The sequence below is a fragment of the Bos indicus genome, chromosome 29, assembly GCF_029378745.1.
Source record: "Bos indicus isolate NIAB-ARS_2022 breed Sahiwal x Tharparkar chromosome 29, NIAB-ARS_B.indTharparkar_mat_pri_1.0, whole genome shotgun sequence".
NCBI classification, from domain to species: Eukaryota; Metazoa; Chordata; class Mammalia; order Artiodactyla; family Bovidae; genus Bos; species Bos indicus.
In genome coordinates, this window is record NC_091788.1 from 32,121,501 (window position 1) to 32,147,193 (window position 25,693).

The window sequence follows — 25,693 nt, forward strand, 5'->3', positions numbered from 1 at the left end:
AGATGACAAAATGACTTGAGCATGAAGCTCCCTCATCTTGTCTGTGAAGCTTGCCTGTGTCTAGTTTGGGGATAAAGGGTCAGGACACTATTACAACCTCTCCATGCAACATGACGCTATGTGTATAGGCAATTTCCAGGGATACCCTTTCTGAGTTGTTGTTGTTTTTTTTTTTTTTTAATATTTCAAATATAGCAATGAGTTAGTTGGCATCTCCCTCAAAAGGACAAGAGCACGTGGTAAAAGCAGGGTTGCCGTGACATCTGGGACACCAGGCTTGGTTAAACAACCTCAGAAAGGGACATTAGTTGGAAACTTGAGCTCCTGGAGGATTTCAGGAAGGGAGGGTCTCGTCTGAGACTGTGGAGGTGCTGCCAACGAGGACCATGATACCTCAGTTCAAGGAAATGGACAATCCCAGAGCACACGATGAAGAAAAGCGTTCTTAACTGTTTCCTCTGGAAATCACCCCTGAAGGGATGCCAGGCTCTTCTAGAATCTCCACTCCGGTGCTTCTGGCCCACTGGGTGGGTGAGAGGTAAAGCACAGCCCTGACGGAAAAAAAATAGCAGAGTCCAGGGCTAGTCATCTGCTAACGGGAAAATCCTCCTGGGTCAGGTCCCATGCGGGCACACAGATTTCTCATCTCACATGGACCAGAAGAGAAGCCATTGATGAAACGCTAGAAGAGGGGGTTTCCAATATGGTGGGATTTCAGAGAACCCTTATGTCATATCCCATCAAAAATATGTCACAGCTCCCCAAGTCCTCTCCCTAACAGGCCAGGACAGAAATTGTAGAAAATATCTATTCCAGTTCTGTCCAGGTTGCCTGTGGACGAAAAAAAAAAAAAAAATCCACGAGAATGTCCTGGGACTTCAGGTTTGCACTCTTCCTGCCCTGCCCCATTCCCTCCCTGACCCCTGAGACACAAAATACATCCACAAACAAAGGATGAGGAGCAAGAAGGAGGTGGCCCCGTGAGCAGGCCTGTTTGGTGAGAGGGTAGCTGGGAGCCGGGTGAGAGGGTGCAGAGCCAGCAGCACGTCCCTGGACGCTGGAGGGACACAGGCCCACAGAGGCTCATGAGCAGAGGGCAACCTCTCCAACCACAGGGATCCCCAAAACCCCGCTGGACTCCTGGCCCCGGGACCTCCAGCCACATCGTCTCCACCTCTGCTCCTTTGTCTGCTGCCCGCTTGCCCGCCCATCTGCTCCATCCTCATCCTGAACCAGCTGCAGCGTGTAGGAGAGACGGGCCCTGTCACGGCTGTCTCTAGTGTGTTATTGTTAGTGTTACGTTACAAATCCCGTTTCCATGCCGGGGTCCCTCGGGGGTCATAACCAGGAGAGGCCATGACCTCGTCAATAAACAGAACCCCAATCCTTAATGTAACCACTTTGCCTCCACTAGGCCTGCCCCAAGGGTTTATGTATCAGATTCCTCTCCAGGGTGGGAGCATCTTGCAGGGGGGGTGCTCCCCTGGAAGTACCAGAGACAGGGCACGCGAAGTGGATCAATGCTGATCCTGGTGGCAGGTGGAAGTCAGCATGGGCTGAGCCTATGTGGCCCCAAAACCCTCCTCACTTATTACAGGAGGGTATGTTGTCAAGTCGCTTTAGTCATGTCCAATTCTTTGCAACCCTATGGACTGTAGTTCGCCAGGCTCCTCTGTCCATGGGATTCTCCAGGCAGGAGTACTGGAGTGGGTTGCCATGCCCTCCTCCCGTGGATCTTCCAGAACCAGGGATCGAACCTGGGTCTCTTATGTCTCCTGCAATGGCAGGCAGGCTTTTTACCACTAGCGCCTCCTAGGAAGCCCTCTGAATCCACATTACTGTCTACAAAAGCAGGCTTCTGCTCAGGACACTATTGGCTGCAGAATTAGGTAGACACACACCCAGGCACATCAGCTCTGCACATGGTTGCAAGACCACATGTGTGCGGGCACTTGATCTCTGATCCTGGGGGACCAGCCTGACCAGCTCTCATGGGCAGACCTGGAGGTCTGTATTGAGTGTATTACTATCCATCTGAAGGTTTGCCACTTAATTCCCATGAGGATGAGGCCAGGACATTAGCCCGTGATAAAGTTCTAGTCCCCTTAGAGGACCCTTGGCTGACTTCTCTGATGCTGAACAGGGTGTGTGTAAGAACACAGAGCAAAAAGGAAGCAGAACATGGAGTAACCGGCACAGAGACGGGGCTGGCTTCAGCCACCCTCCATCTTTTTTGCAGATGAATCTGCCTAATAGCGTGTGTTTTCCTTCCCAAAGCAGAGCTGGCTGATGAAGGGTGGGGAAAACCAAGTGGAAAAATGAGCCAGGCTAGAGTCTGCTCATTCATTCAACAAATATTCCCAACTGGGCATGCTAGAAACCTAGTCCACACAGGCACATGGATGCCACACCAGTGAAAGAAATAAAGAACAGTGTGACTGGGGCTGGGGGTTGAGGAGCACTTCTCCCCACCTCTCCCCACCCCCCACCCCCACCCCCCCGTTTTGCACTTAATACTCAACTACTTCAGAAACTCTTGATGCCGTGACCTTGGCCTCAGTTCCCATCAGTCCCCTGGCTGAGCCTAAGAAAAAAGATGTTCTTGAGTATCTATTGTCAGGACTGAGAGATTGACATTTAGAGGGAGAAGTAGTCCTAAACTCTGCAAACAAACATAGCTTCTGCGAACATACAACACTGAGAATTCCCTGGCTGTCCAGTGATTAGGACTTGGCACTTTCACTGGCATGACCTGGGTTCGATCCCTGGCTGGGGAACTAAGATTCCAAGACGTGGCAAAAAAAAAAAAAAAAATTATATCAATATCGTTGGCTTGTTTCTAAGGTGCCTCAAAGTGTTTATTGGGGCAAATGGGGAGAGGATGACAAGATGGTTGAGGTAAATGGGGTGTTTTGTTTTTGCTGGGTGAATCAGACTGAGTTACAGAGCTAGAGAGGAGCTTGGCATCTGAGAAGCCAACCTCTATTCTTATAAATGAGGAAACTAAAGTTTGGAGAGAGAAAGATCTTTGTCTAGTCATAATCAAAGCTTCTGATTTGTAAAAAAAAAAAAAAAAAAAAAGTAAGGTAGAGGAAGAAGTAACTGAAAAGGGTGGGAGGGGAAAAAGGACAGAGCAAGTGGCCTGAGCAAACCTCACTTCTTCCCCCTGGGTCCTCCCAGGCATTTCAGCCTCAGAGACCTGGGACCCCTTGTGAGAGACTAGAGAGGCATGCATTCACTAGGAAGGGTGGAGCTTGTGTCCCTGACATGCCCCAAGCTTCTAGAACTGCACCTCCTTACACTAGGTGCTCAGAAATGATTTATTGAATAAACAGAGCCACCTGTCAAATCTTTGCTGGCTGAAAATCAGAAGTGAGCGGGAGAAACAGCGAATCTGCTCCCAGGGAATCCATTTCACAATTTGGGCTTTCAGATCCCATTACTTAACCAAGAGTGATCTAGTAAAAAGCAACCTTCTCTGGTGGTCCAGTGGCTAAGACTCCATGCTACCAGTGCAGGGGGGGCTCGATCAGTTCCCAATCTCTGATCTGGGAACTAAGATCCCATGTGCCACATGGTGTGCCTGAAAGATTTTAAAAAACAACCATTGCACCTGGTGACCCCCACTTGAAACAATCGTAACTACTGGGTGTCCTTAATGACTGGTCAAACACTATCTGTTGTCTGATCAATAACATCTGTCATGCAAAACAAGCCGATTTCCCAAATCAACGTAAATAGGATTTGGTGTGAATAAATGTTAATATAAAATTTAAAATTACAGAATATGTAAAAACCTTTTGTCACGATGTGTCCATGAACAGGAGAGTATAAACACCAGCAGATACACTGCTACTTTCTTCACATTGGAAGGCATCCCCTGCTCAGGTTGTTTGTACATAACTGCTGTGGACCTGCCTACTCATGTCACAGGTAACATTTCGTAGATTCTCCCAGAGAAGGACAGGGACCTGCCCCCAGTCACTGTCCTTTGGTGGCAGGGTCGGGTATCAACACAGGCTCTCTGCCCTTTTCTTTACACTGTGTTCTCTCAGATGGCATCTTCCCACATGCCTGGACCTGAAAGGCCTGCCCAACCTATTTCTGAAACAGAACTGCTCATGAGAGGGGCTGTGTGCCAGACACTCATGACTACCTCTACTCTCCCATCAATTCGATGGGGCAGGTGGTATCATTATCCTCATTTTATAAGTCAAAAAAATATATATATGGTGTCTGGAGGGGCTCCATCATTGCAGAGGCCATGTGGTTAGTAAATTGCAGAGACAGATACAAACTGACTGCGAATCCAGATTCTCAGCCACTTGGCTGTTCTTAAGAGTTCGCGTTAATGGAAATCGCTGGTATCTCTTGAAACAAAATTCAAGGGCATCAAAAAGCAGCCCTCAGGACAGTTAGGGAGTTTGGGAGGGACATGGACACACTGCTGTATTTTAAATGGATAGCCAACAAGGACCTACTGTAAAGCGCGGGGAACTGTGCTCAATGCTATGTAGCAGCCTGGATGAGAGGGGAGTTTCGGGGAGAATGGATACATGTGTATGTATCCCTGAGTCCCTTTGCTGTTCACCTGAAACTATCACATCATTGTTAATAGCCCAATACAAAATAAAAAGCTAACCAAAAAGAAAGCAGATCCTCAAGTTCATCAATATGATGTTCCATTTTCTGCATCATTTCATTGTTAAGAATCAATGAATCTGAGTATTTGGGATATGCAACAAAAGTGAAAATGTATTCACTAGTTTGGTTGATACTGCTACTGCTACTGCTAAGTCACTTCAGTCGTGTCCGACTCTGTGCGACCCCATAGACGGCAGCCCACCAGGCTCCCCCGTCCCTGGGATTCTCCAGGCAAGAACACTGGAGTGGGTTGCCATTTCCTTCTCCAATGCATGAAAGTGAAAAGTGAAAGTGAAGTCGCTAGCGACCCCATGGACTGCAGCCTACCAGGTTCCTCCATCCATGGGATTTTCTAGGCAAAAGTACTGGAGTGGGGTGCCATTGCCTTCTCTGTGGTTGATACTAGTTTGTTCCAAAACTAATAAAACTGATCTTAAAAAAAAAAAAAAAAGAAAGAAAAAAAAAACACAAAAGCAGCCCCCAGGAGCCAGGGCTCTGAGCTCCCTAGCATCTGCTATAGGCAGGGAGGAGCAGCAGGTAGGGGCCCGCTCTCACAGCCCAGAGGACAGGACCCTTTTTCAAGTGAAGAAAACAGACTCTCAAAACCAGAACCACCAGAGGGTTTCCTATAAATCCGTTTCCCAGGCCCCACTTGTCACAACTCAAAGGTGCTCTCGGGTGTGCAGTGGAAACTGCAATTGCAACGGGTACCCCTGCTGCTTTTGAGCACACCCAAGTTTGAGAACCTGAGGCCTGAATGGCCCCTGGAGGGACGTCAGCACCAGGAGAAAAGAAAGGAGCCCAGAAAGCATGGGCCAGCCTCAGCCTCCGAGGAACCTTGTCGAGCCCCAGAAACACGCCTGCTATTTCACACACAGCCACACCCCAGGGCCCGGCTGGCCGAGGGGGGAAGGGCTGTCTTTCATGTCCCTGGGTGTGCAGAAGGTTTGCGTGTGTTTGTTTAGCACAAAGCCTGTACTTAACTGGCACAAGAGAAACAGATTTTATAAATAGATGTGAGCATGAATGGTTTTTATGATTAGCTTGTTTTCAATCACCGTGCCTGACCGGTGTCTGTGTTCCACTAAGTAAATATTTCTATGGTGATAGTGTACACAACACAATGTTCATTATTTAATGTTAATACAAGTACCATATGGGAGGTCTTATCGTGCTGCAGCCCCAAAGCAGAATAAAAGCAGATAGGAACAGATAGGCCAGGGCGGGCCTCATTGTACAGTAGGCTTGATAAAACATCTGCTGGCCAAAGTGTTGGCCATGCACGTATTTCTGCAGAGATGGGGTTCTCCCCAGGGAATCTTTAGGACCAGATCAGATCACCAGGAGCTCAGTTTTTTCCTCTGACTCACTCTCTGACCTTGGATAAGTCCTTGTGCTAATTGTTAAAAAGTGCATGCCTCCATTTCCCCGTTCTAGTGCATGTTTCTGTTTTGTTTTTCTGACCTCACTGCATAGCGTGTGGGGTGTTAGTTCCCAGACCAGGCATCGAACCTGCACCCCCCTCCTGCAGTGGAAACATGGAGCAAGGATCAAACCTTCAACTCCTGCATTGGCAAGTGGATTCTTCCCTTGCTGAGCCATCAGGAAAGCCCTTGAGATTGTCTCTATGTGTGTGTGTGTGTTAGTTGCTCAGTCGAGTCTGACTCTTTGTGACCCCCATGGACTGTAGCCTGCTAGGCTCCTCTGTTCATGGAATTCTCCAGGCAAAAATACTGGAGTGGGTTGTCATTCCATTCTCTTGGGGATCTTCCCTACCCAAGCATCGAACCAGGCTTTCCTGCAATGCAGGCAGATTCTTTACCATCTGAGCCACCATCTTTAACTTGGCAAGCTGGGAGTGTCCATCTACTGGGCTTGTGAAGATGAGATACATAATGAATGTGAAAGCTTTGTGTAGAGGTGAAGTGTAAAACAAGTATTGAGTTCTTTTTTAATTTAATTGTTATTTTATATTGGAGTACAGTTGATTTACAATGTTGTGTTAGTTTCAGGCATACAGCAAAGTGGCTCAGTTTTACATATACATATATGTACTCTTTTTCAGATTCTTTTCTCATATAGGTTGTTACGGAATATTAGGTAGAGCTCCTTATGCTATACAGCAGGTCCTCATTGGTTATCTATTTTATACATAATAGCGTATGTAAGTAAATCCCAACCTCCTAATCTATCCCTCCCCACCAGCTTTCCACTTTGTTAACCGTAAGTTTGTTTTCAAAGTCTGAGTCTGTTTCTGTTTTGTGAAGTTCGTTTGTCTCATTTTTTCCCTTTAGATTCACGTATGTGATATCACGTGATGTTCATCTTTCTCTGACTTACTTTGCTTAGTAAAATAATCTCCAGGGCCATCCATGTTGTTGCGAATGGCATTGCTTCATTGTTTTTTCTTATGGTTAAGTAGTATTCCATTGTGTATATGTATCATATCTTCTTTATCCATCCTCTGTTGATGGTCATTTAGGTTGCTTCTATGTCTCAGCTATTGTAAATAGTGCTGCAATAAACATTGAGGTTAAGGATTCTTAATGCTGATAGTTTTTTACGAGGATGTGCCAAGTCACTTCATTCGTATCCAACTCTCTGCGATCTTACGGACTGTAGCCCTCCAGGTTCCTCTGTCCATGGGATTTCCTGGGCAAGAATACTGGAGTAGGTTGTCATGCCCTCCTCCAGGGGATTTTCCCAATGCAGGGGTGGAACCCGTGTCTCTTACGTCTCCTGCATTGGCAGAATGGTGGAGCTCTGACGAACTCTTAAGATTAGGCTTGAGGTTCTGTTGTTTCTATTTCTTCTGGAGAAGTCAGCTGCAGGTCAGTGCTGGCCTTTCACAAGCATTCTATCATCTCCCTGGTCACTCTGGCCATTGATCTGGCTGAAAATTCAGCCTTACTCTGTCTCATTTACTATCAAAAAGGAAGTTGGACCTAGGTGAGAAGAGACACTGCCTGACAAACGTTGAAGGAAAGAGATTTGAATTCCCAACTGTGTTTTCTGATGTAATGGGATTCTTTCCAACTGATTGGTTGACGTCACCATAAATCTAGGAACAATATGTTCTTAAGCCTATTTGGAATGGCCTCCAGGGACAGACGTTGTCAGCACAATAGATGGCGTGTGGCTCCAAAGGGAATGATACACAGGGAGGTGGAGACACAACCAAGTTAACCAACTCTTCCCATGCCCTGGCTTCCCTGAGCTGGGGAGCCTGAGGGAGAAGAAGTGGGAGGCAGGTTACATGTTCCAGGCAAGACCTTGTTCTGGGCCCTGCCCTGAAGCCTCTCCCTTCAACCTTTCCCCAGAGCCTGGAACCAGGAAAATCACGGAATCACCTCATCTGACCCAAGCAGCTGCTCCCCTAGATCAGGAACCAGGGCTGCTGGAAGTGGCTGTGGGAATCGTGTGTGCACACGCATTCACAAGCTCGTGCGTGGCCTGCTCGTGTCATCACAGGAAGAAGGAGAAGGGGTGGGCACCCCAGGTATTCGCAGGCTGAACGGCACAGGCCGGTCTGTGGCTGGGCTCCAGTCTACTCTGCTCTGTTGACCCGACTGCCAGGCAAGTTTCTTATCACCCTGTGGATGTGTCTTGTGCTGATGGGCGGGAAAAGGCTGGTGAAACAGCAACCCTTTACGTGAACGCAATGACTCTCTAGTGCCCTGTTCACATTTCCCAGAGCCTTCGCTCATGCCCTGGGGCCCTTCAGGGGTTAGAATTACAGCTCTCAGTAAATATTCCTAGACTCACATGAGCTGTGGTGAGACAACACCAAGGCTGCCAGGGCAATCCTAGACAAAGCCATGCGTCCAGACACCGGTCAGAACAGAGGAGTGACAACCACAGGAGCCCCTAACACTTAGGGAGCAGTGAGCCTGTGACAGGCGCTGGTCTAAGCGCTCTCCGTGCGTTTGCTGATTTCATCTTCAGGACACTCCCAGGAGGTGTTGTCATCACTCATTTTTGATTAACCTGGAAGCTGAGGCCCAAAGAGATTGAGAGACTCGCCAGGGCCACACAGTGGAAGAGCTGGGGCTCAGGAATCAGTGGAAGAGCTAGGACTCACGTGTGTACAATCAGGCCTCAGCCCCTCTAAGCTCTACCTGTATTCTGGAAGCCAAGCATGGAGAAAGGTCAGAGTTAAGAGTTAATTATTTCACACTAAGCCCAACATCGGGGCCTCCCTGGTGGCTCAGTGGTAAAGAATTGGTCTGCCAGGAGACGTGGGTTCAATCCTGGGATCAAGAAGATCCCCTGGAGAAGGAAATGGCAACCCACTCCGGTCTTCTTACCTGGGAAATTCCAAGGACAGAGGAGCCTGGTGGGCTACAGTCCATGGGGTCACAAAGAGTTGGACACAGCTCAGTGATTACACAACAAGCCTAACATCACTAGTTAAAGAAACGAAACAGTCTTCAAATTCAAGTAAGGGTTCTCCCCTTTACGAGTGGGGCATTTGACCATAAGAATTATGCTCTGTTTCTATCTCAATATGGTTGCCAGCTCTAGGCTTTTGGCTGGTCATCATATCTCAAAGGATTTTCACAGGAAGACCTGCAGGAAGACTGCGGAGGGAGAAAGCTACTGTCTCCTGCATGTGATCATATTCCTGACCCAGTGCAAGACAGACTTCGACAATAAGTATTTTTCCTAGCTGTTGTGACAAGTTGTCCTGAGCCATCCAACAGCCATCTTTTCTTCACTGTTGAGCTATTATGAGTGAGAGATAGATGGTCTGGGTCTACAGAGAAGCATTTTATTTTGTCCTGCATGCATGCATGCATGCTAAGTCGTCTCAGGCATGTCTGACTCTGTGTGACCCTATGGACTGTAGCCTGCCAGGCTCCTCTGCCCACGGGGATTCTCCAGGCAAGAGTACTGGAGTGGGTTGCCCTGCCCTCCTCCAGGGATCTTCCCGACTCAGGGATCGAACCTGTATCTCTTACGTCTCCTGCTTTGATTTATTTTGTCCTACTCAAAGCTAAATAGCCCAAATCAGGCAGCTTTGCACTCACTAGTCCTGTGTTCTCACCAGCTAAAACTGTCACTCTGGCTCTCACAGCAGAAGAGGAAAAGAGAAATTTTGAGATAGTAGCCGGTGAAGTCTCTGGAGCACGGACCACTGGCAAGATGCTTATGGAAAGTATTTGGAGAGAAGACAAAAGTGAAAAGACCACAGGGAGAGTGCAACCACCAGGCAGGAATACTCTCTGAAGACTGTTTTATATTTCATTGTTTTCACCTCAATTCTCTTTGATCACTTTTTAAATATAAGAACACATCTGTGAGAAATTTTTCTCTTATGGATGATAATATTCATTGAACTCTTGATGATGTAAAAATTTCCTGGAGTAATACTATTTTGACCTGATTTTAAATCTTATGTTAAAAACCAGTGTTGGAGTGTTCTAACCATCGACTTTGGGGGCCTAATCAATGTAGAGCAATCTGATGACTAAGTCACTTGCTGTAAATTCTTCTCATTTTTAATAGGAAAGGCTCTTTAATTATTAGGAAGATGTGTGTCATGCCATTTAAAGTGATAGCCACACTTCCTCTTAAATTAGAAGATAACAGGCCCCATATATACTACAAGAAGGAAAATAAAATGCATGAACTTTCCAGAAGACAATATTTGCAGAAGTTTTGACCAGACACAACCAAAACGCAATGGGGGAAGAAAAACTTTGGAGTCAGTCTAAATGTCCATTAATATGCTATGTATGATACATAAATATAATGAAATAATACACAGCTATGAAAAGCAGAGAATATTGAAATAACATGGAAATATGCCCTGCTATACTAAGCAACATAGTAATTACAGAACAAATGTATGTATCAGTTTTACTTTTAAAGAAGCAAAAAACAAAAATGTGTGTATGAATGTGTGATATATATTGTGATATTTGCAGAGAGAAACAAACTAAAAAAATATGTATACCTTCATAATACTAAAACAGCTATTTTATTTCTTGCTGGTAGGCCTTTGTGTGAATTTTGGTTTTGTCTCTTTGGTTGCTTGTATTTTATAAGTTTTTGACAATAAACTATAAAATAAATACGGACAGGGTGAGATTTAGAATTTTATTTTGATGTCTCCACTGTACACCTTGGTGTTGATATAAAGCTGGTTGTATTTACCATCATAATTAGTTCTATACATTTTGCCCCTCAGTCATCTCCACTTAACAATTCTTATCCCAACCAGCCAGACCTTGTAATTAAAGATGGCTGCCATTTGATCAGCTGATCATTTAAGTTACTCTTTCTGCTGCTGTTTATAATTAGGCCCCTTAAACTAACTTGTCACTGACATTTATTATTCTGGTATTTTTTCAAAGTTCATTAAATTATTAATTATTCTGACTTTGCAGTGTGGTTTCCCATGTCCTGAGCCATGAGATTCCAGTTTATCCACTGGTCTTCAAGCCGTATCTCCTCAAAGCAACACAGTGATTCAACTCAACAGTTATCACTTGGGATCCAACAAGGTGAGGAACATACCAATCAAGAAAGTGGGAATGACCCCAGTGGACAAGATGTAGCAGCTCAGAGTCTAGGGACCAAGAAAAGCAGGCATAAATAACCCCAGGACAATGATTTCAACACAATACACAAGCCCCCACTCCAGCTCCTGGATCCATCTTGCGTCTCTGCCAACTTCTTACAAACCACTTCTTTCCTTTACTCCTTTTAAAATATCTCAAGTTGGAAATAGCGCAAAATGGGAAAGCCTGATTTTATCCATCTTTAATAGATATAAATGTTCAGAAATCAGAGACACTGTTCTATTTTAATGGTGATTTCCTATATCCAACCTGCTCATTAGGGAGCCAAATTCACTGGCTTACCACCAAGTGCAGACCCTCATGAATCCCAGCCACATAAACATCATTTTCATTGGAAGGACTGATCCTGAAGCTGAAGCTCCAATACTTTGGCTACATGATATGACAAGCTTACTTATTGGAAAAGACCCTGATGCTGGGAAAGATTGAGGGCAAGAGGAAAAGGGGATGACAGAGGATGAGATGGTTGGATGGCATCACCAACTCATAGACATGAGTCTGAGCAAGTTCCGGGAGAGAGTGATGGACAGGGAAGCCTGGTGTGCCTCAGTCCATGGGGTCACAAAGGGTTGGACGTGACCGAGCAACTGAACAACAACAAAACATTATTTTGCAGGTGAGGAAAAGGAAACCCAGAGAAGAGATGTATTGTGTCTTCTTGCTCCAGAAGCTCATTTTCAGGTTCACATGAGTCGTGGGATGATTGCTTAAGAAGTGGGGTCCAGATCCTACAGGTGTTTCTCTAACTGCAGGGTTCTCTCCATTACAGCTAGAGTTTAGGGTTTGAGACTGGATGTGGGATGAGCCCCTGGGGCAGAATTCACTCCAGCTGTTACTACACCATTGAGTAGTCTGAAGACTGGGCTCACTGTTTTGTCACCAATGTCTCTTTCTATCTTGTCCGTGTGTAGGGGTGATCTGTATCTCGTTGCCTTAGAGACTGTCAGAGCTGGCATCTTTGTTTATCTGCAGAACACTCGGTGGTTTCTGAAAACAGGTGTGGCCTGGTTGAGCAGAGCGTAGCCACAATCTTTTTTTTTTTTTCTTTTTCAGAATTTGCTTTGACTCTGGTGGCTTTTACCAACTTTCCAAATGTCACTCAGTCTCCCTCATAGGCTCTTTGTCAAGTCCTTGGTAAACTAGTCTCTTACCTGTTTTTTCTCTGTATTTGAGAGATGCAGTACTAGATAAACAAAAAAGCTGGTTTTGCTTATAGAAGCAAAAACTGGGTCTAAGTGACAATTGTGTATTAGTTGTGGCCTTCACATGACAATCGTTCTTGTCCTCTCGCTGGTAGTGTGGCTTCTGAGGTAAATTACATGAAGAAAACCAGTTCTCATTTGGTAATCTCCGGTCGGTTACAGAGCTGGGGAACTGATCCTGTCACTGACCACCATATACATAGCGCCACTGGTGAGCTCAAGACCAGTAAAATTATTAAAAGTATATTAATACTGGGACAAATAAAGCAGGAAAAACAGACCCTAATCAGCTATGGACATTTCACTTAAACAAAATAGAAAGAAGAAAAAAAAAAAAAACCCAAACAAGGGACCATCTGGAGAGAGTCAAGAGTCATGAAAATCAGCAAATACGGAAACAGTTGGAGAAGCTGAGTATGTTTTGCTGGAGAAGAGATGTTTTAAGAAAGCCAAGACAGCTAACTTCAAATATCCGGGAAAGAACTTACAAATGGACAAGTAACCATAGTCGTTAAAGTGCCAGAGGGCAGAATGAAGTCAGAACATAGATTTACAGTGTAAGAGGGCTTTGAATTCAATTCCGTGAAGACAAGATATTCTCACAAGGGCCCAACTACCAATAGTGGAGATACGGGAAAATTCCTGTCCCAGCAGCAAATGCCTGATGGTTATTTGTCAGGCTTCCTGCACTAGGAGGGAGATTGGATTCAACCTCTAAGGACTTTTCCAAAAGTAAGATGCTATCTGTCTAATTAATTGCCAGTCATAGTCTTAGGTACTGCCCTGGGTTCTCATCTCCCTGTCAGCGAAATTTGGATTCAGTTGTCCCTAACTCTTAGATAATCGAGGAGATTCGTATCCTTAAATCGGTCGTCAGCAAGAATACTGACGGAAGAGCGATAAATTCCCAGGCCTTCAGTCTGATTAACTAGAGCCTCAGAGGCTTGGTTGAGGAAAATCGAGGGGAAGCATGAGGCCAGTTGCAGCTGAGTGTTGTTGATACCCGCCAGGCAGGTACCCATCTCTATCTGCCTCCTCTAAGGAAAAAGTAATTCCCGTTTTTGGTGGTTTGAGTTTGGTTGGGGATGTTTCAGCGTTCAGTGGGGAGTTTTGTTTGTCTGCTCGTTGGCCTGGAGTTTAAAAATGCATCACAATAAACCCTTGGGTGGCCAAGACATCTCTGTCTCTCTTGTTGGTGAGATTTGAAACTGCCCAGCCTGCAGTCAGGTTTTGGTGTCAGCTCAATGCCTTCCGAGCTGCGCGGCCTTGTCTCTCACTGCTCCACTTCTCTGAGCCCCAGTATCTCATATCTGAAATGGGGTAAGCACTCTTTCACAAGTTTAGAAGAATCAAATGAGCAAAATACATCGGAAAGCACTTTATAGGCTTTTTGAAGCACCTTTCCACATTGAGCTAGAGTTATTCAAATTTTCCCAACTGTGTGTTATGGTCAGTGTAAAACATAAAAAGCTCATTTTTCACTCCTTGCATTAGACACCTTTTTTTTTTTTTTTTGCCTTAGAAAAAATACTTCTTGGGCTCCCAATAAGTTCTAGAGAAAGACAAATGATTGATGAGAACCAGATGTTGGGAAAGACAGAGGGCAGGAGGAGACGGGGCTGACAGAGGATGAGATGGTTGGATGGCATCAGTAACTCAATGAATGTGAGTTTGAGCAAACTCCAGGAGGTAGTGAAGGGCAGGGAAGCCTGGCGTGATGCAGTCCATGGGGTTGTAAACAGTTGGAAATAACTTAGTGACTGAACAACAACAACAAATTGTTTTGAGTCTACACTTGTAAGTTTAAAAAAAAAAAACAAACACATGGTGAGTATCTGGAAAATTAGGTCTTCCTCAAACTCCCAACTCCAGGTTGGCATAGATAAGCAAATAGATGGGAGAAAGCAATGGCACCCGACTCCAGTACTCTTGCCTGGAAAATCCCATGGACGGAGGAGCCTGGTAGGCTGAGTGTCGGACATGACTGAGCGACCTCACTTTCACTTTTCACTTTCATGCATTGGAGAAGGAAATGGCAACCCACTCCGGTGTTCTTGCCTGGAGAATCCCAGGGACGGGGAAGCCTGGTGGGCTGCCGTCTATGGAGTCGCACAGAGTCGGACACGACTGAAGTGACTTAGCAACAGGAGTGGATTTTAAAGAGCAAGGCTGACAATTCAGGTAATAAACCTGGAAATTTATAGGGAATGGAGATCCTAAGTTTTCAGTCCCATGTTTCAATTATTTGTGGTTATTAATTACACTGGACATCTCATCAGTGTCTGTGCTCTTAGGGGAAAATGCTCACACAGAGTCCCTCCCACGCCATGCAGTAGAAAAGGAAAGGCACTTCACAGGACAGGATTTAGCAGAGCTCCTCTGCTTGGGCCAATGAAAGCTTGTGACCCTGCCATGTTGATCATCTCTTTCAAAAAAATATTTTGTTGCTTGATTCAGGCCTTTCCTGCATAACATTGAGCCTGTTTTTTGTTTTCTTTCAGCACAATCATAGGAGAAAAGTGGCCACAAAGTTCCATTTATTATCAAAGGTGCTGCTGCTGTCAAACGTACACTTCTCAATTGTGGCAACGAGACACACCCTGGAAAGAGAGAGTTTTACACTTTTGCAAGAAAACAGAGAAACCAAGATGTCTTGTGATATCTCATACACATCATGAAAAACGTGTCCTAACCTTGAGAGCCCAACTTAGGAGCAAGCAGGAACATGCTGTGAAGACTCGGAGAAGCGGGTCCATCCGGATCCACTTTCCCCCTTTTTTTCCAAACGGACCCCTGAGCCTTTGAGCTACTACACACAACTAAGCTTCACACCTGAGTCTCCCATCACCACCTGCTCTCGGTACTTCAGGCTCAAATTTTCCGACATCAAATTCTTCACCAAGAACCTTCTCGTGGCCCATTCTCCAAGAGCACCTTCTCTAAGACGCGTTCTCTAGCGGTAGGAACCAATTCTGCCAAGCCATCTTGTTCATTAACCTTGAACGTGATATCCATCCTGGGGACCTGCTTTGTGTGTAACAAGTGAATTTCGGAAGATACCATCTTATGTGAAAGGAACAATTTCAGTTGCAGAAATGTCATACCTAATGGCAAGCTGGCAGACAAGATCACTTGTTGACAACACTCTGAGGACCTGCAGAATCACACCGTACAGAGAGCTGCCCACCTTGCCCTGGCCTGGATTCTGTGCCGTGGGAGAGGATATGCTTTTACTCTGTCGTAAGTTCCTGGTATGGTAGTTCTGTCAAAGGAAAATGGGCCACTGTGCTGATACTTTCGTCACATGTCTCAAGACTGTGGAAGTATGAGACTGAACTGAGGGTGAGGTATCCAGGACTTTACCCAGGACTTTACGAACAAAAATAGAAAACAATATCTTAGTACACAAATGCTCTCAATTTTGGTTCCCTCTCTCTCTCTTTCCTCTCAAATCTCTGAAACACTTTTAAAGTTGTTTTCAAACACTTTCAATGACAAATGACAACTCAATGATAAATTGAGTGCTAAATTGATACATGTGGGCATTCAATTGTTTGCTAATTAAATTTTAGCTATCAAGCATTTATTTAATCAGTGCTTCTTGAGCATCTACTATACACTAGGCAGCGTTCTGCTCATCGAGGATACAGGGATAACAAGGCAATGCCCTGCCCTCTGGAAGCTCACACTCTACTGGACAGATACAAAAACAACAACAACGAATGGAGATGCAGTCTCAATAAACTCTGGGTACAATGGAAACTTGTCTTTCCAGGTGGCACAGTGGTTAAGAATCCACCTGCCAATGCAGGAGACCCAAACAAGAGACCTGGGTTCAATCCCTGGGTCAGAAAGATCCCCCCCTGGAGGAGGGCATGGCAACCCACTGCAGTATTCTTGCCTGGAGAATCCCATGGACAGAGGACTCTGGCAGGCTACAGTCCAAAGGGTCACAAAGAATCAGACATGACTGAAGCAACTTAGCACACACAAAAAGTTCTTATGGGTCTGGCTTAAGAGTCCCACAAGAATAAAAGAACAAGTAAAGGAACTGGGGATTATTTCTAGAAATTCGCCTGGGCTTCCAGCATCCCATCTTTATCTCTTACAATTGACCTCTCTCCCCTTTGTTCTTGGTGACATAACTTCCAGCCCTGCCCCCACCTCAGGTCTGAGAGCCACGGGATGAACCAACCCATAGGTTGAAGGAAGAAGAGCCTGCAGACAGGGGAATTGACAGAGTGGAGTGTGTTGAACTAAATGGCGGCATCAAATGGAGTCCCAAAGCAAGTAACTGCCATCCTCTATAAGTAAACTTTTTGTAAACTATTTTTTTTCTTTCCTTCATTTTGCCTCAGCAGGTCTTTTATATCTTATACTGTCCAGAAAGCGAAAGTGTTAGTTGCTCAATCATATGTGACCCTTTTCGACCCTATGGACTATAGCCTACCAGGCTCCTCTGTCCATGGAATTCTCCAGGCAAGAATACTGGAGTTGGTTGCCACTACCTTCTCCAGGGGATCTCCCTGACCCAGGGATCAAACCCAGATCTCCCACATTGCAGGCAGATTCTTAATCACCTGGGCCACCAGGGAAGCCCTGTATTGTCCAAAGACCGTTTGAAGATCACCCTCAGTGTTTCTCAGTTTGGTCCCTTAGAAGTGAAAATTCTTTTTAGCCATCGTCACAATGGACCGGGACTCTTAAGGTGGATTTTTTTGTGAAGGAAATTGGCCTACAAGTTCCTGTGGATCCCAGCCTAAATCTCAGGTTCATTTTGTAGAATTGTCCCCTCCCTCTGGACAGACGAGCTACAGTTTTGATTCTTCAGTTCACTGCCAAGAGCATTCCCATATCCTGTGCCTTCCTCCAGGAATGCTCTCTCCACTTCTCCCATCAGTCCTGGCTCAGGGAACTGGGGCCTCCATCCACTCTCACTTAGGTCTGGTTTGGGTCCTTTCATGGTATGAGATCATGGTACCAACTCGAGTTTTAATTACATATTTATTGGCACAAATATGTAATTAGTACATTAATTCTCTCTCTAGGATGCAAACCCCAGAAGAGCAGAAACTGTTAATTTCCCTCACTATTGCATCCCCAACACTAGCATGCGGTTCCCTTTCGCAAGCTATTTGTTGAATGAGAGAATTTTTGTCCCAATTCATTCAGTTTTATAGATACATAAAACTTTCTAATTAAAAAACTTTAATCAGAAAATTAATTTATACATTGCATCATCAATCTTCTTTACTAAAATAAAATGGAAAGTTACCCAAGACCATGATTTTCCTGAAATGCTGCCAACATGAGAGTCTTTAACCAATTACACTACCTTCTGAGTGAGACTTGGCCTGATAGCTGTTCCTTAAATTCCTTCATCACTACTCTCTACACCTCTTCACCTACTCTAAGCTTTTTCTTTACCATTTATTGATACTTAAATAAGTTTGTCTATTTTATTGTCTGTCTCCTACTGACAGAACACTAGCTCCACGAGGGAGGAAATTTTGACTTTTGTTTTTTTCACAACCACATTCTCAATCCCTAAAGCAAAGCTAAGAACACATTAAAAACTCAATAAATATTTGTTATCAGATACTGTATCTCAACTCAGCACAATTAGACTCACCAATTCAGGTAATAATATATTCTCAACAAAACCATAGATACCATAAAAAAAAAACAAGAGATCTTTGCTCTGATGTGATAGGTTTTACAGACGGCTACTGTCCAAAATAGTAACCACCTGCACACATGCTTCTGAACTCTGAAATGTGACCAGCCCAAATTGAGATGTGCTGTAGATATGAAATATACACAAGATGCCAAAGAAGTCCTACAGAAACAAGATTGCAAAATATCTCATGATACAATTTTCTATTGACCACATGTTAAAATAACATTTTGGATGTACTGAGTTAAACAAAACATATTCTTAAAGCTTTTTCTTACTTTTTAAACAAAGCTACTATATAATTTAGAATTACATATGTGAGTCAATTATATTTATACTGAACAGTGCTGTTCTTGAATATAATACTCTCATGCCTAAAAATACTTGGGGGGTGGGGGCAATTTAAGGATGCAAGCAAAATGTAAAGAGCCCAATCTCTTAATTCTCTTCCAAGGAGTTTATATTACTTGTATGTAAGGAAGGAAGATTTTAGAAAATAAATTCACTTTTACATTGTTTTTTTTTTTTAATTTGATGTGGACCATTGTTTTTAAGTCTTTGTTGAATTTATTACAATATTGCTTCTGTTTTATGTTTTTTGGGGTTTTGGCTACGAAGCATGTGGGATCATAGCTCCCTGACCAGGGACTGAATGTGCACCCCCTGCATTAGAAAGTGAAGTCTTAACCACTGCACCACCAGGGCAGTCCTTACATGGACCTTTAATTCCATTCTTTACCAGATGTGAAACAAAGGCATTTTGGTAGAACACAGAGTGGACTTGGGAGTAAGATAATGATGAAAGGACTAATTTATGTTTCCATTATCTGGCACACAATCATTCTGATTTCCTTGGATTTGACTGAATTCACAAACAAGACTGACCTAGTTTGTCTCAACTTTTTTTTTTTTTTTTTACTCTTGCCATGTTTCAAAGTTCTAGTTCTCCTAAAGAGACACATTGGTTCTTTAGAGGTGTTACCTCTGTTTGACAGTCTGGACTAAAAGTTTATTTTCTCATTGGCTACTCATCTGAAAAAGAGTGGATTACTTCAAGGAAGAAAACATCTGTCAAACCAATCCGTAAGTATGGCATAAATGAGTGTCTATGGAACCTGTCTAGAGGTAATATACTCAACACATTTGTAAGAACTTTTTCCACTGGTCAGTAGGGTTTTAAGATGATTATGTTGGGCCTATCTTTGAAGAGGGAAACATTTTGTGTTTAGTGAACACATAAACAGTTCATTTCAACATCATGTGGTAAGTTCTCTGATAAACAGAAACACAGGATACCATGGGGGCAAAAAAAAAAAAAAACCAGACTCTGCTTGGTTAAATCTGCGTGTGTGCATGTGTGTGTTGTGTGGTAGGGGTGGTGGGAGAGCTAGTTAGGGAGGAACCAGTAGTCTGTCTCCAAATACAGGTCTATGTTATTGATTGTTTAACAATTAGACCTTTCTTGTTTATCACCATCTCAAGACAGATGTGCTAGATTAGTTTGAAAGTGATGATTTCCTGCTTATCAGGACTTTCACTCTAACTGTCCCAGAGGGTTTGTGCTAATGAAGACAGAAGAGATCAAGGGGATAAGACAGCTGTGATGAAGATTCTCTGCACTTCTTTACTTTCTAAGAAACTCTGCCATCCAAAAAGGGAAACCCTCTTCCTTAACTTCGATGCCATGGTGCTATGGTTATTCCGCCAGCCACCCCTGTCAGTCTGTTCATCCACTCAAGCATCTCTCTGAGCATCTGAGAAGATCTAAGATGGCTCTGAAGAGAGTCGTGGTCTTGCCTGCAGGATTCCCCATGCGTTCATTCTTGGAGGGGTTGAAAAGACTTTTATTTGGTAAAAGAAGAGGCCACCTTTTCAAATGTCTAATAGAATGTGCAAGCATTGTCATCTGCATATCCTGTTAAAAATGTGTGCAAATTATTCCTTCAATCAAAAAGCAGGTCTGGGTTGAGCTACCTGTGTCACACAGCAAATTCCCACTTGCTATCTATTTTACATATGGTAATAGATATGTTTCCATGCTACCATCCCAGCGCCTCCTTCCCCTACTGCGTCCACAAGTCTGCTCTCTATGTCTGCATCTCTATTGCTGCCCTGCAAAGAGGCTCATCAGTACCATCTTTCTAGATTCCATATGCATGAGTTAATGGACAGTATTTGTCTTTCTCTTTCTGACTTACTTCAGGTAGATGGGAGGGGGATTCAGGACACAGGGGACATATGTATACCTATGGCTGATTCATGCTGATATATGGAAGAAACCAACTCAATATTGTAAAGCAATCATTGTTCAATTTTTTAAAAATGAAAAAAATTACATAATATTAAAAAAACACAAAACAGCTCTGGACCCAGCTACAGATTTGAAATGTAAATTGTTGAACTTCAACTCCTCTCCAAATCATAGATAGATGAATGAGTATTCAAGGTATTCTAAATTTAATAAATTTTATTACATAGGATTATCAGAAAGCAACAGGCCTGCTCTCCTTCCCCCAATACAAAATGTCTTTTCCTAAGTTAAGGTTTCAGGCCACCTTCTTGGCTTATGCCCAACATTTAATATAATTGAAATACATGTAATAATAATAGTGTTATTACTGTAATTAATAATATAATCATTATTATTCTACATTTTCCATTAAGCCATTGTTAGCTAGATAATTTATTTTGTAGTTCAATGACCTCCTTACATCCAAAAATCCATTTCAATGGAGTATGTGAAAAAGATAGGATTCTATTTGATGAAAAAACTATGACCCATCATATTTCTTTTCACTGCCTTGCCTGCCAGACAGCCCTGGCAGAGCTAACGTTCTAATAAGGCAGCTGCATCAGACCAGGTCAGTATTTCCCAAAGTGATGCCCTGTAGACCACCTCTGAAGATGTTTTTCACAAAACACATCTAATGGCAACAAGTGTGAGAAAAGAGATTTACAAGTCCACTAGCATATTAACCATCTTAAGAGGCCCAGCAATCAAAGCCTGAATTGGCTTTATCCAACCTCTCCTAAGGTTATTTGATTATAGAATTCTGCTTTTGCATAATTATCCTGAAGCACAGAAAGTTGGGAAAGCCTGACCTAGGTCATGGAATGACTTTTTCTCTCCCTCTTTCATAGGGTTTATTTTTCTACTTCTGAATCTACTTTTTACATAGATATTAGAAAGCACAGATACTAAATAAATTGAGTGTGGGTGTGTCTGCCTGTGTATTGCTGTTGCTGTTTAGTCGTTAAGTCGTGTCTGACTGCGTAGCCTGTCAAGCTCCTCTGTCCATGGGATTTCCCAGGCAAGAATACTGGAGTGGGTAGCCATTCCCTTCTCCAGGGGATCCTCCTGACCCAGGGATCGAACCTGCGTCTCCTTCATTGGCAAGTGGATTTCTTTACCGCCGAGCCACCTGGAAAGCCCCTGCAGGTATATATGTGTATATACATAAACACACAGGAAGGTACGACTTCTGTTTTATCCCCCTATCTCTAGAACTATCTGCTCTATTTGTGTGTGGTGGTGTGTATGTTTATTGTGTAGAAGACCTCAGTTTCACATTGGCCTACCTACCTCTTGATCCCCTGCCGGTTCCTGGCAGGATCTGTACGTGAATAGGACCTGTACATACATGCCTTCTAGGGAAAACCCAGAGCCCTTCAGGAAGTGGTCTAAGATGATGTGATGCAGTAGCTGGTGAGTTTCTTTCTGAGTCAGGGCTGCCACAAGGGGGTCCCCAGGAATTGATGTAAAGATGTTAGTGCTGAGGTCATGACTGCTCCTCCCTTAGCTAATGACCGTCCAGGGCTTTTCCCAAACCACTGAGATTAAGAGAATCTAAACCAGATTTCAGTCCAGGTCCTCCTCTCTTGCTGAGTACTTCCTGCTTCCCTGTTTTTAGTACTTGTTTGGAGTATCTTGGGTTGCCTGTTTTGGGCTTCATGTGCTTCCACCACGAAAGGCACATCCCTGTGCTACATTCAGGGCTGCATCCTAAAAAAGTACCCCCCACCCCAGGTTCAATTTACATTTCTCCTACATCTTTTTCATGAAAAGTCTGAGTGAAAAGGATGACTGGAGAGTACCACATGCCTGAGGCAGCCCTAATGAAGCTGGTTCACATGTTTCTAGACCTTTGCTCTTCTCCATCATACTTAGTCTCAGTGCTCATCTGCAAAAGCTCTGTGTGGTAGGGCTATGTTGGGCTGGTTCCTATAGAAAAATACTCCCATGCTGTTTTGTAAGGACCCAGTGTATCTGTCAAAGGACCCTAGAACTCATGTGCATGCGTCCTAAGGCACTTCAGTCATGTCTGACTCCACAACCTTATGGACTGTAACCCACCAGGCTTCTCTGTTCATGGGATTCTCTAGGCATGAATACTGGAGTGAGTTACCATGCCCTTCTCCAAGGATCATCACAACCCAAGGATGGAACCCACATTTCTAAGATCTCCTGCATTGGCAGGCGAGAACTCTTGACATTTAGTCAAAACCACACTTAATTCAAGCAAAAATCATTTGCAATTTGAAATAACCACTGCTCTCCAGGGTACTGACATGGACAGTTATTTTTTCCACCAACCTGCATGTGTTTTAAGGGCAGAGGTTCTATGAAGCTACCTCTGCATCCTCAGGTTTATACTTACTAATTAGTAAATGTGTGTTGGGTAAATTAAAAAATAAAATTAGCATTAGTTACTTGAGAAACTACAGAAGATTCATTCACTTGGGGATGCAAAATCAGGGCACCAAAGATTTGGGTCACCCACTCACATATCAGAAAGAGCTTCAAGGTTAATGTGTATCAACCACTGCAACCAACGAGCATTTCTTCTGCTGCTGTCCTCTGGGGCAATGGAAGGCAGATGTCACATGTCTGAACGGACCCTGTATTTAGACAACACCAGACAAACAAGAAATACAGAAAACCTCCAGTCATATTCCTTTCAAAGTATTTTTCTGTTACTGAATTTGCTTCTAAGATTTTAGAAGCACTGGCAAATTTTTCCTTTGCCAGCTGCTGTCTGGAAATTACTACCTTGAGAACAACTTTACATCCCGGAACTTCTCTCTAGAACATTCCAGATAATTCCAACCCATCTATTGTAGCATTCTTCTTTGAAAGTTGGGGAACATTAGGTCCAGTGAAAGGCGCTGAAATGAAACAAGATCCAGCATACAAGCCCCCTGCACAAGACTGACTTCCCAACAGTGTCCTGTTTTCTGGAGTGAATCTCACATTAAAAAAATAAAATGAAAAGCAACGTTTCATACAATATTGTAAAGGAATTAGCCTCCGATTAAAATAAATAAATTTAAATTTTAAAAAAATCAATGTTTCTAAAAGCCCAGCAAACCAGAGTCACCTGGAGAGATTATTAAAAGAGTATGTTTTACCAGAAAAGTCAGTGAAATCTGTAGGTGAGTGAAGAGTGATGTGCCATGGTTATGTAACAAATTAACATTAGGCTTCTGGGTAATATCCCAAAATAACTGAAAGCAGGGATTCAAATGGATATTTGCACACCGTGTTTATAGACATACCATTTACAGTTGCCTAAAGGTGGAAGCCATCCAAGTGTCCATTGGTAGAAGAAAGACTAAATGGTGTGTGTGTGTGTGTGTGTCTGTGTGTGTGGATTATTATGCAGCCTTTAAAAGGAAGAAAATTCTAACACAGGCTACCGCATGGATGTACTTTGAAGACATTATGTGAAGTGAGATAAACCAGTCCCAAAACAGCACATATTCCATGATTTCCACTTATATGAGGTCCCTAGACTAGTCAGATTCATAGAGACAGAAAGTACTGGATTGGCCAAAAAGTTTGTTTGGGTTTTTCTGTAAGCTCTTAAGAATGGTGGTGTGTCAGGGGTTGCTCTGGGGCTGCAAGGCAGTGGTGGGTTGTTCTTTAATGGAGAGAATTTCAGATTGGGAAGATAATAGTGCTTTAGAGACGGATGGTGATGATGCTAGTACAACCATGTGAATCTATTTAATGCCACTGAACTGCATGTTTAAAAATGGTTAAGTGGTAAACTGCATATTATGTGTATTTTACCAAAACTTTTTTTTTTAACTTTACAATATTGTATTGGTTTTGCCAAATATCAAAATGAATCCGCCACAGGTATACATGTGTTCCCCATCCTGAACCCTCCTCCCTCCTCCCTCCCCATACCATCCCTCTGGGTCGTCCCAGTGCACCAGCCCCAAGCATCCAGTATCGTGCATTGAACCTGGACTGGTGACTCGTTCCATATATGATATTATACGTATTTCAATGCCATTCTTCCAAATCATCCCACACTTTCCCTCTCCCACAGAGTCCAAAAGACTGTTCTATACATCAGTGTCTCTTTTGCTATCTCGTATACAGGGTTATTGTTACCATCTTTCTAAATTCCATATATATGCATTAGTATACTGTATTGGTGTTTTTCTTTCTGGCTTACTTCACTCTGTATAATAGGCTCCAGTTTCATCCACCTCATTAGAACTGATTCAAATGTATTCTTTTTAATGGCTGAGTAATACTCCATTGTGTATATGTACCACAGCTTTCTTATCCATTCATCTGTTGATGGACATCTAGGTTGTTTCCATGTCCTGGCTATTATAAACAGTGCTGCGATGAACATTGGGGTACATGTGTCTCTTTCAATTCTGGTTTCCTCAGTGTGTATGCCCAGCAGTGGGATTGCTGGATCATAAGGCAGTTCTATTTCCAGTTTTTAAAGGAATCTCCACACTGTTCTCCATAGTGGCTGTACCAAAACATTTTTTAAAAAAGGAAATTAACATCAGGGGAAATGGGATGAAGGATACAAAGAATTCCTGATGCTGTATTTGCAACATTTTTGTAAATCTAAAATGATTCTCCCTAAAAAGGTTTATTAAAAAAATAATCATAAAAACACTATTAGGGGACCTCCCTTAGGGCCCAGTGGATGAGACCTGGCCTCCAATGCAAGAGGTGCAGGTTCAATCCCTGGCCAGGAAGCTAAGATCTCACATGCCTAGTGGTCAAAAAACCAAAAGGTAAAACAGAAGCAATATTGTAACAAATTTAGTCAAGACATTAAAATGGTCCAAAAAAAAAAAAAACACCTCTGAAAAAAAAAGAAAACAAACAAACAACAACAACAAAAAACCCCACTATTGGGCAATTAGAGGAACACACCAGCATCACCACCAACAAGAAAGACATTTCTGGCCTCTACTCTTAACTGTATCAGAATGTCTAGAGTGGGGGTACAGGGGTATAATAAGCCCTAGTTTTAATAACTTCTAAAATTTAAGAACGACTATTTTTAGGACATTCCTAGCAACTGTTTTTCAGATTATCTTCTTTCTTCCTGCCTCTTTTAGTCAGTGACAGAACGAAGTCTACACTGAAACTGCCGGACAATCAATTTCTCCTGTGGGTTTTGCTTCGCCACTGAGAGCTGAACGGGAGCCACGGGGGTTGTGTGTGATCCCAGAACTAATGGCGTGGCCAGCTGTCCACCCACTTCCCTGGATCCTATGTCCGCAGCCCCTGCTTTCCCTCCACTTCCATGTCTCGACCT

The 25,693-nt window shown here is 43.5% G+C and overlaps 1 long non-coding RNA gene across 1 annotated transcript in view; it reads right to left on the bottom strand.

Annotated features, from left to right (window-relative positions):
• The window catches only part of LOC139180587 (uncharacterized), a 55,512-nt gene that overhangs the window by 12,114 nt on the left and 17,705 nt on the right, over positions 1-25,693 (bottom strand). The window contains exon 4 of the long non-coding RNA XR_011564800.1: positions 22,896-23,009. This is a non-coding gene — a long non-coding RNA (uncharacterized lncRNA). The remainder of the gene's footprint in view (positions 1-22,895; positions 23,010-25,693) is intronic.